Below are 17,260 nucleotides of genomic sequence, written 5' to 3'. Positions count from 1 at the left end.
CCTGTAAATGTCAACCTGTTAGATGTGACTGAAGGTGACCTGTAAATGTCAACCTGTTAGAAGTCTATCTGAAGGTGACCTGTAAATGTTAACCTGTTAGATGTGACTGAAGGTGACCTGTAAATGTCAACCTGTTAGAAGTCTATCTGAAGGTGACCTGTAAATGTCAACCTGTTAGAAGTGACTGAAGGTGACCTGTAAATGTCAACCTGTTAGAAGTCTTTCTGAAGGTGACCTGTAAATGTCAACCTGTTAGATGTGACTGAAGGTGACCTGTAAATGTCAACCTGTTAGATGTGACTGAAGGTGACCTGTAAATGTCAACCTGTTAGAAGTCTATCTGAAGGTGACCTGTAAATGTCAACCTGTTAGAAGTCTATCTGAAGGTGACCTGTAAATGTCAACCTGTTAGATGTGACTGAAGGTGACCTGTAAATGTCAACCTGTTAGAAGTGACTGAAGGTGACCTGTAAATGTCAACCTGTTAGAAGTCTACCTGAAGGTGACCTGTAAATGTAAACCTGTTAGATGTGACTGAAGGTGACCTGTAAATGTCAACCTGTTAGATGTGACTGAAGGTGACCTGTAAATGTCAACCTGTTAGATGTGACTGAAGGTGACCTGTAAATGTCAACCTGTTAGTCTATCTGAAGGTGACCTGTAAATGTCAACCTGTTAGATGTGACTGAAGGTGACCTGTAAATGTCAACCTGTTAGAAGTGACTGAAGGTGACCTGTAAATGTCAACCTGTTAGAAGTGACTGAAGGTGACCTGTAAATGTCAACCTGTTAGAAGTCTATCTGAAGGTGACCTGTAAATGTCAACCTGTTAGAAGTCTATCTGAAGGTGACCTGTAAATGTCAACCTGTTAGAATTCTATCTGAAGGTGACCTGTAAATGTCAACCTGTTAGATGTGACTGAAGGTGACCTGTAAATGTCAACCTGTTAGAAGTGACTGAAGGTGACCTGTAAATGTCAACCTGTTAGAAGTGACTGAAGGTGACCTGTAAATGTCAACCTGTTAGAAGTGACTGAAGGTGACCTGTAAATGTCAACCTGTTAGAAGTGACTGAAGGTGACCTGTAAATGTCAACCTGTTAGAAGTCTATCTGAAGGTGACCTGTAAATGTCAACCTGTTAGAATTCTATCTGAAGGTGACCTGTAAATGTCAACCTGTTAGATGTGACTGAAGGTGACCTGTAAATGTCAACCTGTTAGAAGTGACTGAAGGTGACCTGTAAATGTCAACCTGTTAGAATTCTATCTGAAGGTGACCTGTAAATGTCAACCTGTTAGATGTGACTGAAGGTGACCTGTAAATGTCAACCTGTTAGAAGTCTATCTGAAGGTGACCTGTAAATGTTAACCTGTTAGATGTGACTGAAGGTGACCTGTAAATGTCAACCTGTTAGAAGTGACTGAAGGTGACCTGTAAATGTCAACCTGTTAGAATTCTATCTGAAGGTGACCTGTAAATGTCAACCTGTTAGTCTATCTGAAGGTGACCTGTAAATGTCAACCTGTTAGAAGTCTATCTGAAGGTGACCTGTAAATGTCAACCTGTTAGATGTGACTGAAGGTGACCTGTAAATGTCAACCTGATAGATGTGACTGAAGGTGACCTGTAAATGTCAACCTGTTAGAATTCTATCTGAAGGTGACCTGTAAATGTCAACCTGTTAGATGTGACTGAAGGTGACCTGTAAATGTCAACCTGTTAGAAGTGACTGAAGGTGACCTGTAAATGTCAACCTGTTAGAATTCTATCTGAAGGTGACCTGTAAATGTCAACCTGTTAGATGTGACTGAAGGTGACCTGTAAATGTCAACCTGTTAGAAGTCTATCTGAAGGTGACCTGTAAATGTCAACCTGTTAGTCTATCTGAAGGTGACCTGTAAATGTCAACCTGTTAGAAGTCTATCTGAAGGTGACCTGTAAATGTCAACCTGTTAGATGTGACTGAAGGTGACCTGTAAATGTCAACCTGATAGATGTGACTGAAGGTGACCTGTAAATGTCAACCTGTTAGAATTCTATCTGAAGGTGACCTGTAAATGTTAACCTGTTAGAAGTCTATCTGAAGGTGACCTGTAAATGTCAACCTGTTAGTCTATCTGAAGGTGACCTGTAAATGTTAACCTGTTAGATGTCTATCTGAAGGTGACCTGTAAATGTTAACCTGTTATATGTTTAACTGAAGGTGACCTGTAAATGTCAACCTGTTAGAAGTGACTGAAGGTGACCTGTAAATGTCAACCTGTTAGAATTCTATCTGAAGGTGACCTGTAAATGTCAACCTGTTAGATGTGACTGAAGGTGACCTGTAAATGTTAACCTGTTAGAAGTGACTGAAGGTGACCTGTAAATGTCAACCTGTTAGAAGTGACTGAAGGTGACCTGTAAATGTCAACCTGTTAGAATTCTATCTGAAGGTGACCTGTAAATGTCAACCTGTTAGATGTGACTGAAGGTGACCTGTAAATGGAAACCTGTTAGATGTGACTGAAGGTGACCTGTAAATGTCAACCTGTTAGAAGTGACTGAAGGTGACCTGTAAATGTCAACCTGTTAGTCTATCTGAAGGTGACCTGTAAATGTCAACCTGTTAGAAGTGACTGAAGGTGACCTGTAAATGTCAACCTGTTAGTCTATCTGAAGGTGACCTGTAAATGTCAACCTGTTAGATGTGACTGAAGGTGACCTGTAAATGTCAACCTGTTAGAAGTGACTGAAGGTGACCTGTAAATGTCAACCTGTTAGTCTATCTGAAGGTGACCTGTAAATGTCAACCTGTTAGAAGTCTATCTGAAGGTGACCTGTAAATGTCAACCTGTTAGATGTGACTGAAGGTGACCTGTAAATGTCAACCTGTTAGATGTGACTGAAGGTGACCTGTAAATGTCAACCTGTTAGAATTCTATCTGAAGGTGACCTGTAAATGTCAACCTGTTAGTCTATCTGAAGGTGACCTGTAAATGTTAACCTGTTAGAAGTCTATCTGAAGGTGACCTGTAAATGTCAACCTGTTAGATGTGACTGAAGGTGACCTGTAAATGTTAACCTGTTAGAAGTCTATCTGAAGGTGACCTGTAAATGTCAACCTGTTAGATGTCTATCTGAAGGTGACCTGTAAATGTTAACCTGTTAGAAGTCTATCTGAAGGTGACCTGTAAATGTCAACCTGTTAGATGTGACTGAAGGTGACCTGTAAATGTTAACCTGTTAGAAGTCTATCTGAAGGTGACCTGTAAATGTCAACCTGTTAGATGTCTATCTGAAGGTGACCTGTAAATGTTAACCTGTTAGAAGTCTATCTGAAGGTGACCTGTAAATGTCAACCTGTTAGTCTATCTGAAGGTGACCTGTAAATGTTAACCTGTTAGATGTCTATCTGAAGGTGACCTGTAAATGTTAACCTGTTATATGTTTAACTGAAGGTGACCTGTAAATGTCAACCTGTTAGAAGTGACTGAAGGTGACCTGTAAATGTCAACCTGTTAGAATTCTATCTGAAGGTGACCTGTAAATGTCAACCTGTTAGAAGTCTATCTGAAGGTGACCTGTAAATGTTAACCTGTTAGATGTGACTGAAGGTGACCTGTAAATGGAAACCTGTTAGATGTGACTGAAGGTGACCTGTAAATGTCAACCTGTTAGAAGTGACTGAAGGTGACCTGTAAATGTCAACCTGTTAGTCTATCTGAAGGTGACCTGTAAATGTCAACCTGTTAGAAGTGACTGAAGGTGACCTGTAAATGTCAACCTGTTAGTCTATCTGAAGGTGACCTGTAAATGGAAACCTGTTAGATGTGACTGAAGGTGACCTGTAAATGTCAACCTGTTAGTCTATCTGAAGGTGACCTGTAAATGTCAACCTGTTAGTCTATCTGAAGGTGACCTGTAAATGTCAACCTGTTAGAAGTGACTGAAGGTGACCTGTAAATGTCAACCTGTTAGTCTATCTGAAGGTGACCTGTAAATGGAAACCTGTTAGATGTGACTGAAGGTGACCTGTAAATGTCAACCTGTTAGTCTATCTGAAGGTGACCTGTAAATGTCAACCTGTTAGTCTATCTGAAGGTGACCTGTAAATGTCAACCTGTTAGAAGTGACTGAAGGTGACCTGTAAATGTCAACCTGTTAGTCTATCTGAAGGTGACCTGTAAATGGAAACCTGTTAGATGTGACTGAAGGTGACCTGTAAATGTCAACCTGTTAGTCTATCTGAAGGTGACCTGTAAATGGAAACCTGTTAGATGTGACTGAAGGTGACCTGTAAATGTCAACCTGTTAGTCTATCTGAAGGTGACCTGTAAATGTCAACCTGTTAGTCTATCTGAAGGTGACCTGTAAATGTCAACCTGTTAGAAGTGACTGAAGGTGACCTGTAAATGTCAACCTGTTAGTCTATCTGAAGGTGACCTGTAAATGGAAACCTGTTAGATGTGACTGAAGGTGACCTGTAAATGTCAACCTGTTAGTCTATCTGAAGGTGACCTGTAAATGTCAACCTGTTAGTCTATCTGAAGGTGACCTGTAAATGTCAACCTGTTAGTCTATCTGAAGGTGACCTGTAAATGTCAACCTGTTAGTCTATCTGAAGGTGACCTGTAAATGTTAACCTGTTATAGAAATGAAAGGCAGTAATACATGCTTGAATCATTTCATTTCCATTGGTTCCCTGTGTTTACCTACAATAGTCAATGAATTCCCAGTAGATTATTTAAAGTTGGGAATAATTGTCTCTGGTGTTGTTGTCTGAGATTGACTTTACTGTATTCAATATTTAATGAACATCCTGTTAGCAGTTGACGTTATTCTTCAATAACACAGACCCCAAAGCAAATCAGGAGGAGAAAAATAGGTTTATTCAAAGATAACAAATCATAGTTGTTATGCTGGGAAGTAGATGGTTGATGTTCATTCTTCCCTGTCCTCAGTGATTCTCCACAGAACAAAGTGATAGGATGTAATTTATAACCCCCAACCGTAGCCTTTGGTTGACCAATTAGAATTCCTTGCAATAAAACTTGGCCTATGGCCAAATAACAAATATCCTGTTTCAGGCTCAATGTATAGACCATTCGAACCAATGAAAACTTGCCACATGTAGCTATGAGTCCAGGACTGAAACCCCATACAGAGATTCTAAACAGATATTGAACTGAAAAACAATTATTTCCATTGGTAGTTAATTCCCTATTCCCTCCCTTGACCTCTAGTCCTCTGCATTGTGTGTTATCTTAAATATTTCTTACAATCCCAAAGCATTTTTTTTTTTTTAAATCACTGTCACCATGCCACACCTTGCATTCTGTGATCTATTCGACATTCAATAAATCTGGTCAGTTACAATAACTCAAACATGTGAACATCACAAAATCACATGAATCCACGCTTTTTAGGATTATTGTTAGGATTGTTGTTAGCATATTTGAGGTGCAAGGTACAATGAGTATAGTTATGAGTGGTAGAGTTTATTTACATTTGGGGAGGGAGAAAGCAGGGAGGGAGAAAGGAGGGGGGGAAAGAAGGGAGGGAGGGAGGGAGGGAGGGAGGGAGGGAGGGAGAAAGCAAGGCACTCCAACTATCTTATCTCATTATGCTCGAGCTGACATCACATGTGAAATGAGTCCAGGAAGAGAAAGAGGCCTCAACATTGAGCCCCAGCAATAAAACCTGTCAACTCTGGTAATTAGAATGTAAAACAGTATGCAACATAGCAAACAGGAACCCACGGTGTCATGGTTCTGAGACACTCCGAGGAAAAGAGGTCCTTGCTATAACATCACATCAAGTCCTCAAGGTCTCGGCTTCAAGCTGTCTCATAGAAATGATGTTGCATATAGGCATAAGTAATAATGTTCTAAATGATTGTACGGTCCTCAGTCTGTGTCTATGGCTGTGAGACCCTGACAATACAAGTTGAGCATGCTCTGTTTAATTCAATTCCCTAGTCAGCTCAAAATTATAAACAATCATTTTCTCAATAGTGAAGTTATTGTATTAATGTTCCATTCCAATTACAAAATCAAACTTTTGAGGGGTGATTACTGATATCCAACCAAAACTCCAAAATCATATTTGTTTGAAATACTTAATTGCATTCTTTAAATGCGGAGCCAGATATTAATTTATTGAATATAACAAAAGCCAACCTGCTTATAATGACCAAGAACTGGTGAAAAATGTGTAGATTCATTCAAATTGCCAGGAGACACATGGTGTCCGATCTGAAATATAGAGCCGGATTCAATCTGTGTCGCTGAAGTGGTTGACACTTAAAGGCAATGTCCCTGTGTTAGGGGGGAGACTGAATTCACGGTAAACGCTATGTCGGCTCATTAAAGGCAATGTCCCGGTGTTAGGGGGAAGACTGAATTCACGGTAAACACTGCGTATGTCGGCTCATTAAAGGCAATGTCCCTGTGTTAGGGGGAAGACTGAATTCACGTAAACGCTGCGTATGTCGGCTCATTAAAGGCAATGTCCCGGTGTTAGGGGGAAGACTGAATTCACGGTAAACACTGCGTATGTAGGCTCATTAAAGGCAATGTCCCGGTGTTAGGGGGAAGACTGAATTCACGGTAAACGCTGCGTTTGTCGGCTCATTAAAGGCAATGTCCCGGTGTTAGGGGTTAGACTGAATTCACGGTAAACGCTGCGTTTGTCGGCTCATTAAAGGCAATGTCCCGGTGTTAGGGGGGAGACTGAATTCACGGTAAACGCTGCGTTTGTCGGCTCATTAAAGGCAATGTCCCGGTGTTAGGGGGGAGACTGAATTCACGGTAAACGCTGCGTTTGTCGGCTCATTAAAGGCAATGTCCCGGTGTTAGGGGGGAGACTGAATTCACGGTAAACGCTGCGTTTGTCGGCTCATTAAAGGCAATGTCCCGGTGTTAGGGGGGAGACTGAATTCACGGTAAACGCTATGTCGGCTCATTAAAGGCAATGTCCCTGTGTTAGGGGGAAGACTGAATTCACGGTAAACACTGCGTATGTCGGCTCATTAAAGGCAATGTCCCGGTGTTAGGGGGAAGACTGAATTCACGGTAAACACTGCGTATGTCGGCTCATTAAAGGCAATGTCCCTGTGTTAGGGGGAAGACTGAATTCACGGTAAACACTGCGTATGTCGGCTCATTAAAGGCAATGTCCCGGTGTTAGGGGGAAGACTGAATTCACGGTAAACACTGCGTATGTAGGCTCATTAAAGGTAATGTCCCTGTGTTAGGGGGAAGACTGAATTCACGGTAAACACTGCGTATGTAGGCTCATTAAAGGTAATGTCCCTGTGTTAGGGGGAAGACTGAATTCACGGTAAACGCTGCGTATGTCGGCTCATTAAAGGCAATGTCCCTGTGTTAGGGGGAAGACTGAATTCACGGTAAACACTGCGTATGTAGGCTCATTAAAGGTAATGTCCCTGTGTTAGGGGGAAGACTGAATTCACGGTAAACGCTGCGTATGTCGGCTCATTAAAGGCAATGTCCCTGTGTTAGGGGGAAGACTGAATTCACGGTAAACACTGCGTATGTCGGCTCATTAAAGGCAATGTCCCTGTGTTAGGGGGAAGACTGAATTCACGGTAAACACTGCGTATGTCGGCTCATTAAAGGCAATGTCCCTGTGTTAGGGGGTAGACTGAATTCACGGTAAACGCTGCGTTTGTCGGCTCATTAAAGGCAATGTCCCGGTGTTAGGGGGAAGACTGAATTCACGGTAAACACTGTGTATGTCGGCTCATTAAAGGCAATGTCCCTGTGTTAGGGGGAAGACTGAATTCACGGTAAACACTGCGTATGTCGGCTCATTAAAGGCAATGTCCCGGTGTTAGGGGGAAGACTGAATTCACGGTAAACACTGCGTATGTCGGCTCATTAAAGGCAATGTCCCGGTGTTAGGGGGTAGACTGAATTCACGGTAAACACTGCGTATGTCGGCTCATTAAAGGTAATGTCCTGGTGTTAGGGGGAAGACTGAATTCACGGTAAACGCTGCGTATGTTGGCTCATTAAAGGCAATGTCCCGGTGTTAGGGGGAAGACTGAATTCACGATAAACACTGCGTATGTCGGCTCAATCGGAAAGAACCTTTACATTTCACGATACGTAACGCTTGGTCAGATTGAACAGAGCCCTAAACCTCTCAATAATGGCCTGCTCAGCCTCCCAGCCTTTGAGTCTGAGTGAATACATCTCCTGAGCAGTAAATGTGTCACCTTTCAGAGGGTCACTAACTTCATTAAGGGGGAAAAAAATGATGCAGCTCACTGAATAAGCACAAGTCCTTACTCTATTCCCTGAGTCAATCATTTGATAGCAGCGATTTTTTTCTGTTGTAGTTGTCTTTGCCAAGGAATTGTTATTTTTTTTCCTGAAGGGAAAAACAACATTAACATAGGACCTATTATTCAACACACACGCACAAAAACGCGCACGCACGCACGCACGCACGCACGCACGCACGCACGCACGCACGCACGCACGCACGCACGCACGCACGCACGCACGCACGCACGCACGCACGCACGCACGCACGCACGCACGCACGCACGCACGCACGCACGCACGCACGCACGCACGCACGCACGCACGCACGCACGCACGCACGCACGCACGCACGCACGCACGCACGCACGCACGCACGCACGCACGCACGCACGCACGCACGCACGCACGCACGCACGCACGCACGCACGCACGACACACACACACACACACACACACACACACACACACACACACACACACACACACACACACACACACACACACACACACACACACACACACACACACACACACACACACACACGGCAAAGCCTCGATTCATTTGCAAGGAACACTAGTGCATCCCCTCAAAACATAAGTGATCAGTACAAAGAAAGGGGAACTTCACATAATTACGTGGGGAAAGTATTTGGTGCGGCAGTGCTTTCCCTGGGTGAAGTCACAGTAAGAGTTGTCATTGCTGCTGTGACAACAGCCAGAGGAGTGCTGCTATGTCTGTTTGTGACATCTCACATTAAACAGCTCAAAGGGGATGCAGTCTGTATCAGTTTCCACTGCACAGGGACCAGGGCTACGACCCGAAAGGCACCCTATTCCCTTTATAGTGCACTACTTTTAATACAGTAGGTGGTGCCTCAGTAGGCGGTGCCTCGGTAGGCGGTGCCTCGGTAGGCGGTGCCTCGGTAGGCGGTGCTTCAGTAGGCGGTGCCTCAGTAGGCGGTCCCTCAGTAGGCGGTGCCTCAGTAGGTGGTGCCTCAGTAAGGCTCCGGTCAAAAGCAGTGAACTATGTAGGGAATATGGTGCCATTTTGGTTAATGGGTGATCTGGTTGGTGGGTGCTCTGGTTAGTGGGTGCTCTGGTTAGTAGGTGCTCTGGTTAGTGGGTGCTCTGGTTAGTGGGTGCTCTGGTTAGTGGGTGCTCTGGCTAGTGGGTGATCTGGTGAGTGGGTGATCTGGTCAGTGGGTGATCTGGTCAGTGGGTGCTCTGGTTAGTGGGTGATCTGGTCAGTGGGTGATCTGGTTAGTGGGTGATCTGGTTAGTGGGTGATCTGGTTAGTGGGTGATCTGGTCAGTGGGTGCTCTGGTCGGAGGGTGATCTGGTCAGTGGGTGCTCTGGTTAGTGGGTGATCTGGTCAGTCGGTGATCTGGTTAGTGGGTGATCTGGTCAGTGGGTGATCTGGTCAGTGGGTGATCTGGTCAGTGGGTGCTCTGGTTAGTGGGTGATCTGGTCAGTGGGTGATCTGGTTAGTGGGTGATCTGGTTAGTGGGTGATCTGGTCAGTGGGTGATCTGGTCAGTGGGTGATCTGCTTAGTGGGTGATCTGGTTAGTGGGTGATTTGGTTAGTGGGTGATTTGGTCAGTGGGTGATCTGGTCAGTGGGTGATCTGGTCAGTGGGTGATCTGGTCAGTGGGTGATCTGGTTAGTGGGTGCTCTGGTTAGTGGGTGATCTGGTTAGTGGGTGCTCTGGTTAGTGGGTGATCTGGTTAGTGGGTGATCTGGTCAGTGGGTGATCTGGTTAGTGGGTGCTCTGGTTAGTGGGTGCTCTGGTTAGTGGGTGCTCTGGTTAGTGGGTGATCTGGTTAGTGGGTGATCTGGTCAGTGGGTGCTCTGGTCAAGAGTGTGCAAAGCTGTCATCAAGGCAAAGGGTGGCTACTTAGAAGAATCTAAAGTCTAAAATATATTTTTGGTTACTACATAATTCCATTTGTAATATTTCATCATTTTGAAGTCTTCACTATTATTCTACAATGTAGAAAATAGTTAAAATAAAGAAATACCCTTGAATGACTAGGTGTGTCCAAACTTTTGACTGGTTCTGTGTACTTCCATACATTTTCTTTCAACTGGTACCGGGGGAGGGGGCCTTCAGACACAACTGGTACCGGGGGAGGGGGGCCTTCAGACACAACTGGTACCGGGGGAGGGGGGCCTTCAGACACAACTGGTACCGGGGGAGGGGGGCCTTCAGACACAACTGGTACCGGGGGAGGGGGGCCTTCAGACACAACTGGTACCGGGGGAGGGGGGCCTTCAGACACAACTGGTACCGGGGGAGGGGGGCCTTCAGACACAACTGGTACCGGTGGAGGGGGGCCTTCAGACACAACTGGTACCGGTGGAGGGGGGCCTTCAGACACAACTGGTACCGGGGGAGGGGGCCTTCAGACACAACTGGTACCGGGGGAGGGGGGCCTTCAGACATAACTGGTACCGGGGGAGGGGGGCCTTCAGACACAACTGGTACCGGGGGAGGGGGGCCTTCAGACATAACTGGTACCGGTGGAGGGGGCCTTCAGACATAACTGGTACCGGTGGAGGGGGGCCTTCAGACATAACTGGTACCGGGGGAGGGGGGCCTTCAGACATAACTGGTACCGGTGGAGGGGGGCCTTCAGACACAACTGGTACCGGTGGAGGGGGGCCTTCAGACACAACTGGTACCGGGGGAGGGGGGCCTTCAGACATAACTGACATGTACATGTTTGTGTTCATCTCACCTTTGCACACAGTGTGTGACCCAAACTGTTGGGACGCTACAGACAGAATTTGGCAGATCACCTGTACCGATTGCAGACGAGTCCCAAAACGCTTTTGGGGGTGTCAAAAGGAGAACACCAAACGTGTATGTTGAGAGTCTTACCTTTCGATAGTGGGGGTCGTAATAGTTTGGAATTTGCTAAACCGTTCGAACGCTACAGTTGATTTTTTGACAAGACCAATTGTCGGGATGTCTCATGGTCTGAAAAACACAGCTCCAGCTCTGTCACCTTTCACCACAGATATCTCTAGCTTAAACTGACAGATTTTATGAGAAACGTTTTAGTATGCTAATGCGGGTCGCGGACATCGACATTAGGGGGTTGAATCTAATAATTAGAAACCTTTCCCAAACAAATACAAGGATGTTTACCACCATAGCTGGTTAAATCTGGAACAAGTTCACAATTAAGACCTGAACAAATACAAGGATGTTTACCACCATACCACCATAGCTAGGCTACCTGGGGCGGCAGATAGCCTAGTGGTTAGAGTGTTGGACTAGTAACCAAAAGGCATTTAACCCACTGTTCCTAGGCCGTCATTGAAATTAAGAATCTGTTCTTAACTGACTTGCCTGGTTAAATAAAGAACATCTGCAACAGTTTCACTATTAAGACCTGCACACAAAATAAACAAGAGAGACAGATAAATAATGTCGTTTGTAATTACGAAGACTTTATCATCTTCTATTGCCTCAACACTCCAACTGTACCTCAGGATAGGCAAATGGACGGCCATTATTAATAATGGGACTGTTTAACCCCATAGGCGCTAGACAAAAGGGACCGATGCTATTTTTTTCCACTACAGACCTAGTCACAAGCATCATTTTGTGTAAGAAGACCATGTTTCATTTGACACCAGGATCAGAGAAAAAATAACCACATATTAAATACTCCATGGATGTGTTTTCATTTCCTCAGCACTCTCTCAACATTCATATTTCAGCCGCCAAGACCCATCTCATGAGTGATTGATAGTTTCAGAGATGGGATGCACATGATTTCATGATATATTTATGGAATTACAAACTTAAAAGACAGACAGGCGTATCCCATGTTTCCCATGGAATGTAAACAGGCAGGGTAATAAGTGAAATGCCACTGTAAAAACCATCACAGCAGCCGTCTGTATGGAAACCAATACATAACTCATTCAGCGGTGTATATCTAGCCAAACAGTTTCCAGAGTCTTCAGAGTTGGTTACTATGGAGATTAAACTACCCCAGTTATTTGCAGCTAACCCAATTTTATTTAGTTTTTCTTTACTTTTATCAGAAGATAAGGAAGGGTATAATCTCGGGAGAAGGCAATAAAGGGTGACAAGCGCTGTCATTGTCACCAGCGACAAGGGCATGAGCAGTGGGCGAGAGAGAGTCAATATGAAATTGTCAGGCAATGAAAAGGGTTGTATGCATTGGAAAGGCTGTGTTGGAGGTATGGCTGATGTCTCAGGGAGGTCAACATGGATGTGTTGGAGGTATGGCTGATGTGTCAGGGAGGTCAACATGGATGTGTTGGAGGTATGGCTGATGTGTCAGGGAGGTCAACATGGCTGTGTAGGAGGTATGGCTGATGTGTCAGGGAGGTCAACATGGATGTGTAGGAGGTATGGCTGATGTGTCAGGGAAGTCAACATGGATGTGTAGGAGGTATGGCTGATGTGTCAGGGAGGTCAACATGGATGTGTAGGAGGTATGGCTGATGTCTCAGGGAGGTCAACATGGCTGTGTTGGAGGTATGGCTGATGTATCAGGGAGGTCAACATGGATGTGTAGGAGGTATGGCTGATGTCTCAGGGAGGTCAACATGGCTGTGTTGGAGGTATGGCTGATGTCTCAGGGAGGTCAACATGGATGTGTAGGAGGTATGGCTGATGTGTCAGGGAGGTCAACATGGATGTGTAGGAGGTATGGCTTATGTCTCAGGGAGGTCAACATGGCTGTGTTGGAGGTATGGCTGATGTATCAGGGAGGTCAACATGGCTGTGTAGGAGGTATGGCTGATGTGTCAGGGAAGTCAACATGGATGTGTAGGAGGTATGGCTGATGTGTCAGGGAGGTCAACATGGATGTGTAGGAGGTATGGCTGATGTCTCAGGGAGGTCAACATGGCTGTGTTGGAGGTATGGCTGATGTATCAGGGAGGTCAACATGGATGTGTAGGACAGATTGGACATGATGATTGTCAGAGCCTCTGACATAGCCATTATTGTGTATGTGACGGTACAGTACAGTAGTGTAATAGTTCTTGAAGTAGAGGAATTAGGATAACATTGTGAAATGTCAAAAATAACATTATGAATGGTGTTTATCACAGTTACTTTGTTATGGATTTCACCGGGCCCAGCTCTCATAGAGAAAACTGCTTTGGTGAGGACGGCTTTGTCCTTTTTCTCTGTCCTCCTACTTTTCAACAGCAGGTAACGAATGGGCTCCTTAAAAACAGACAATGCATCTGAGATAAGGAGGAAAAAGGTCATTCATATATACTCCAGGCTAATTTCATATGATGCATTCACCAAGGTTCATCGTCACACAATGGCCAGTCCCTGAGCTGAGTATGTATTTATCAGCACTTCAGGGACCCATACTGTTCCACTCCTGCAATCCATCTACCCTAGTCCGCTCCATCTCTCCCCCTCTCCTGTTCTCTCGTATTTGACCCATTGTAACTGAGAGTAATTGCAGGCAGAAAACAACATCTAATGATTGCTTTATCTGGGAGTTGAGAACAGAAAAGTCACAGAGAGGTACTTTCAACAAAGGACAATGTCTGTTGTTTTTTTTCTGTTTTTTTGACACACAATTTCAGACAACAAAGAATATTATTGACTGGGTTGAGATTAGAACACCCAAACAAATAACAAAGGAACAAAGATAGGACAAAGTGCACAGAGAAAGAAAGGATTACCCAGAACACCCCGTGTCAAACACTTGTTTCGCTCTTTTTGTTAGTGTTGATTAAATACATGTTGCTGGATTGAAGAGACAGCTTTTTTTTTCTCTCGACATAAACACCCCCTTGGACAATATATAGACTTAATTGAATATAAATGCAGTGGTCTATCATCCAGCCGTGCTGTTCAACTAACCTCTCCTTTTACTTTCTCAGTCTGACCGCATACAAATGTGCAAGAAGTTATACCTACTGCTCTACTCTGTAAGCTAGAATTTCTATCAACAACAACAAAATATCCAACAATTAGTCAGTCATGGGCTAATCTTTTTTTATTACATCCACAATTTCCTTTCCAAGTCCCGACAGCATACATTCGTGGAAAAGGCATACAACTCCGCAGCTATTCTTTCTTTCTGAAGGTCTGACAGCATAATAATAGGCATACTACTCTATACCTCTGATTTCAATCAATACAAACAGAAACAACAATAATGGGCCAAGCTGTTTTTATTCTATCCGTGGTGACCCTTGACTTTTGTTGTTTCGTCTGCGTTGTCGTGGTGACGGTACTGATTGATCTCCTTCGTTACGTGAGATGACCTTGAGGACTGACGGATGGACGGTGATCATGGGGGCTGTCAGCATCAACACAATCAGTGCTGACCAAACACACATACCCCCCCCCCCCCCCTCCCCGTCCCAAAAAACTCCACCCTATTCCCTATATAGGGCACTATTTTTTCAACCAGGGCCCCATAAGGTATCTCATAGGGATATGGTCAAAAGTAGCAAGGGTGGCGTTTAGGATGCAGGCACAGCATGGGACTAGCAGAACAATCAGCCCTAATCACCATAATGGCAGAGGACTGGAGGAGGAGCGGTATTCCATCTCAGCCACACAATTTTGATCTTGGCAAAGACCAGCGATTATATATATATATATTGTGCAGGTGTGTAGCTACAGAGAAGTAACTCATATATGCCTATTTATCGGGGGGAAACTAAACCTGTTCTTCCCTTAACATTCATTGCAGCTAAGTAAATGTCTGAAATGTAGGCGACTGAAGATTTATGTAAAATGGAGACGGTGGTAAACTTTTATAGAAAGTAGATGAAATAGTTTGATGGAGTCATATTTAATCTATAGATCTTTTCTGAGGAGAGAAATGCATAGAAAATGCACTTGCTTACACTGACATACTTTGGGCCTATAGAAGGGTAAATGGCCCAATGTGTCCACCTGGATGAGCAGTAGTTGTTGAACCATAGTACCTATAGTATACTATGGTAAGGTTATTGTACGGCCGGTATATGATTCAAATGAAAAGAGGCCTTCACAAAGGACAGCAAACTAGCTACAAGCCGTGTGTTAGACTGGTTACATTCTATACATGTCACAAGCATTTATCACGCTGACCCATTGCCCCCAATTATTATGTAAAACAAGAATGAATAAAATAAACATGGAGGTGCTTCTCTGCTCTCTGAATAATCTGTACCTTCAATGCATTTCCATGGAGGAGAGAGGGGGGCAAACAAACAATGTGCCACTGAATATGTTATATATTTTGCAGTCATTAATGATGTGTTCCTTTTTTTCCCCTTAGCCATACATTATTGTTATTGGCTCAGTGGTCAGGCAGATAGTAAGTGGATACAATGGCATCAACGGAGTCCATCTTTCAACCGTTAACTGGCAGGCAGGAAGCAAGATGCCAATGCTGGTGTCATCATCTCAGTACATGAGTGATCTAAGACACTGTATAATCTTTAACACCACATCGCCATGGAGGAGGGTTGGTAAAAGATAAGCAACGGTCTACTGCTGGGTTTTTCATTTGTGTTTCTGAAGTAAATCCATCTAAAGTAACGAGGGCTTTCAATTTACCCTGACTTACATTCTCGAACCAGAAACAGTGACCTCCGGTAAAATGTAAATGACTTGCGGGCCAAAGATATTTGGCGAGCGATTCAGGTGCTGCTTATTAAATGTGTAATCCATAAAGTGTGGCCACACACACACACGCACACACACACACACTTCTCAAACACATAGCTGAGTAGAACAATCCCGTATTGGTTCTGGATATCGCCATGCTTTTCTAGGAGTGTAGCTACGTTGTGTGGTAACATGATTAATATGAGGAGCAGACTACTGTACTTCAGGCCCCCACATATATCTTCTCTTTAAAGGTTTGCCTTTTTTTTGTTGAAGCGGTACATTGTCTCCTCAGGGGGCAAGTATTAATTTTTCACTAAAACCTCTCTTGAATAATGAATTCTGTCCTATTTATACTCAGTGATAAGGTCCACTGGCTGTCTGTCCAGGGGTTGTCCTGAAAAGGGTACAACTTTCAGAGAAAGTGTTCACTGCTAACCATGGAGCATTTATCTATATCAGTGTGTTGGAACAGGAAACTATAACAGTGTATCACCGAATAACATGAAAGCACACTGACACGTTTCGATTCAATAAACCAGAGATATGTGACTCGTTTTTGATGTTGACTTCGCTGCCGTTTCTGCAGCCATACATACCGTTTGGGTATACGCATTATCGGCAAAAAGGCTTTTTCAGTTGACAGTAACTCCCTTTCAAAAATCACAGATGTTTGAGGTTTGTGTTAATATTTCAGTTTCTGTTGGTAAGTTCCTGTTTTGGCGAGCTGAGTACAGACTTCCTTGTCGACACACTGTCATTGGAGGATCCACAACAACACAGAAAGAAAATATACTAGAAATATGAGGTGATTTCTCTGGAGTAAGAAGTCAGGATCCTACAGCTATCCCTGGGATTCTGCTGGAGTTCATTTCAACTCACTCCCGATTCAGCGAAAGACTCCCGATTCAGACTCCATTGAAACAAACGCAGGAACAGTAATTTCCACTCCAGTGACATTGTTTCAGTGTTATAATGTATATTTCCTTTTTGTATGCAACTCTGAAAACTAAAGTACGGTGAAATTGAGTGGATTCATACTAACAAAATATAAAAATGATTTAAAAAATGATTGAAGGTAGGGTCTCTGATAGAATTCCATCCGTGCTGATGACGATAATGCACAAGAGAACAGAATATTATAACATTCTACCGAGGAGGGGCCAATAAAAATAGCTATGCCACTCTATTGCTCCAGAGACTGAATGAGAAACATTGATCCCAATGGCTTTTTCTGTTTCTGCCCGAAGGCACAAACTATTACACATTAGCATAACACTACACACCTGATTTTGTGGATATGCCCTAAGACCAGCAGTCCCTCACTTCACTGTTTCATCTGTCTTTTCCTGCCTCAACACT

At 44.0% G+C, this 17,260-nt stretch overlaps 1 protein-coding gene across 1 annotated transcript in view; it reads right to left on the bottom strand.

Moving 5' to 3' along the window:
• Positions 1–17,260, bottom strand: part of LOC139574647 (protocadherin-11 X-linked-like) — a 320,987-nt gene that overhangs the window by 9,987 nt on the left and 293,740 nt on the right. The gene's annotated exons all lie outside the window — the stretch shown is intronic.

This window comes from Salvelinus alpinus, chromosome 4, assembly GCF_045679555.1.
Source record: "Salvelinus alpinus chromosome 4, SLU_Salpinus.1, whole genome shotgun sequence".
In the NCBI taxonomy this organism is placed as follows: domain Eukaryota; kingdom Metazoa; phylum Chordata; class Actinopteri; order Salmoniformes; family Salmonidae; genus Salvelinus; species Salvelinus alpinus.
This window is presented reverse-complemented; position numbering and strand designations above follow the sequence as displayed.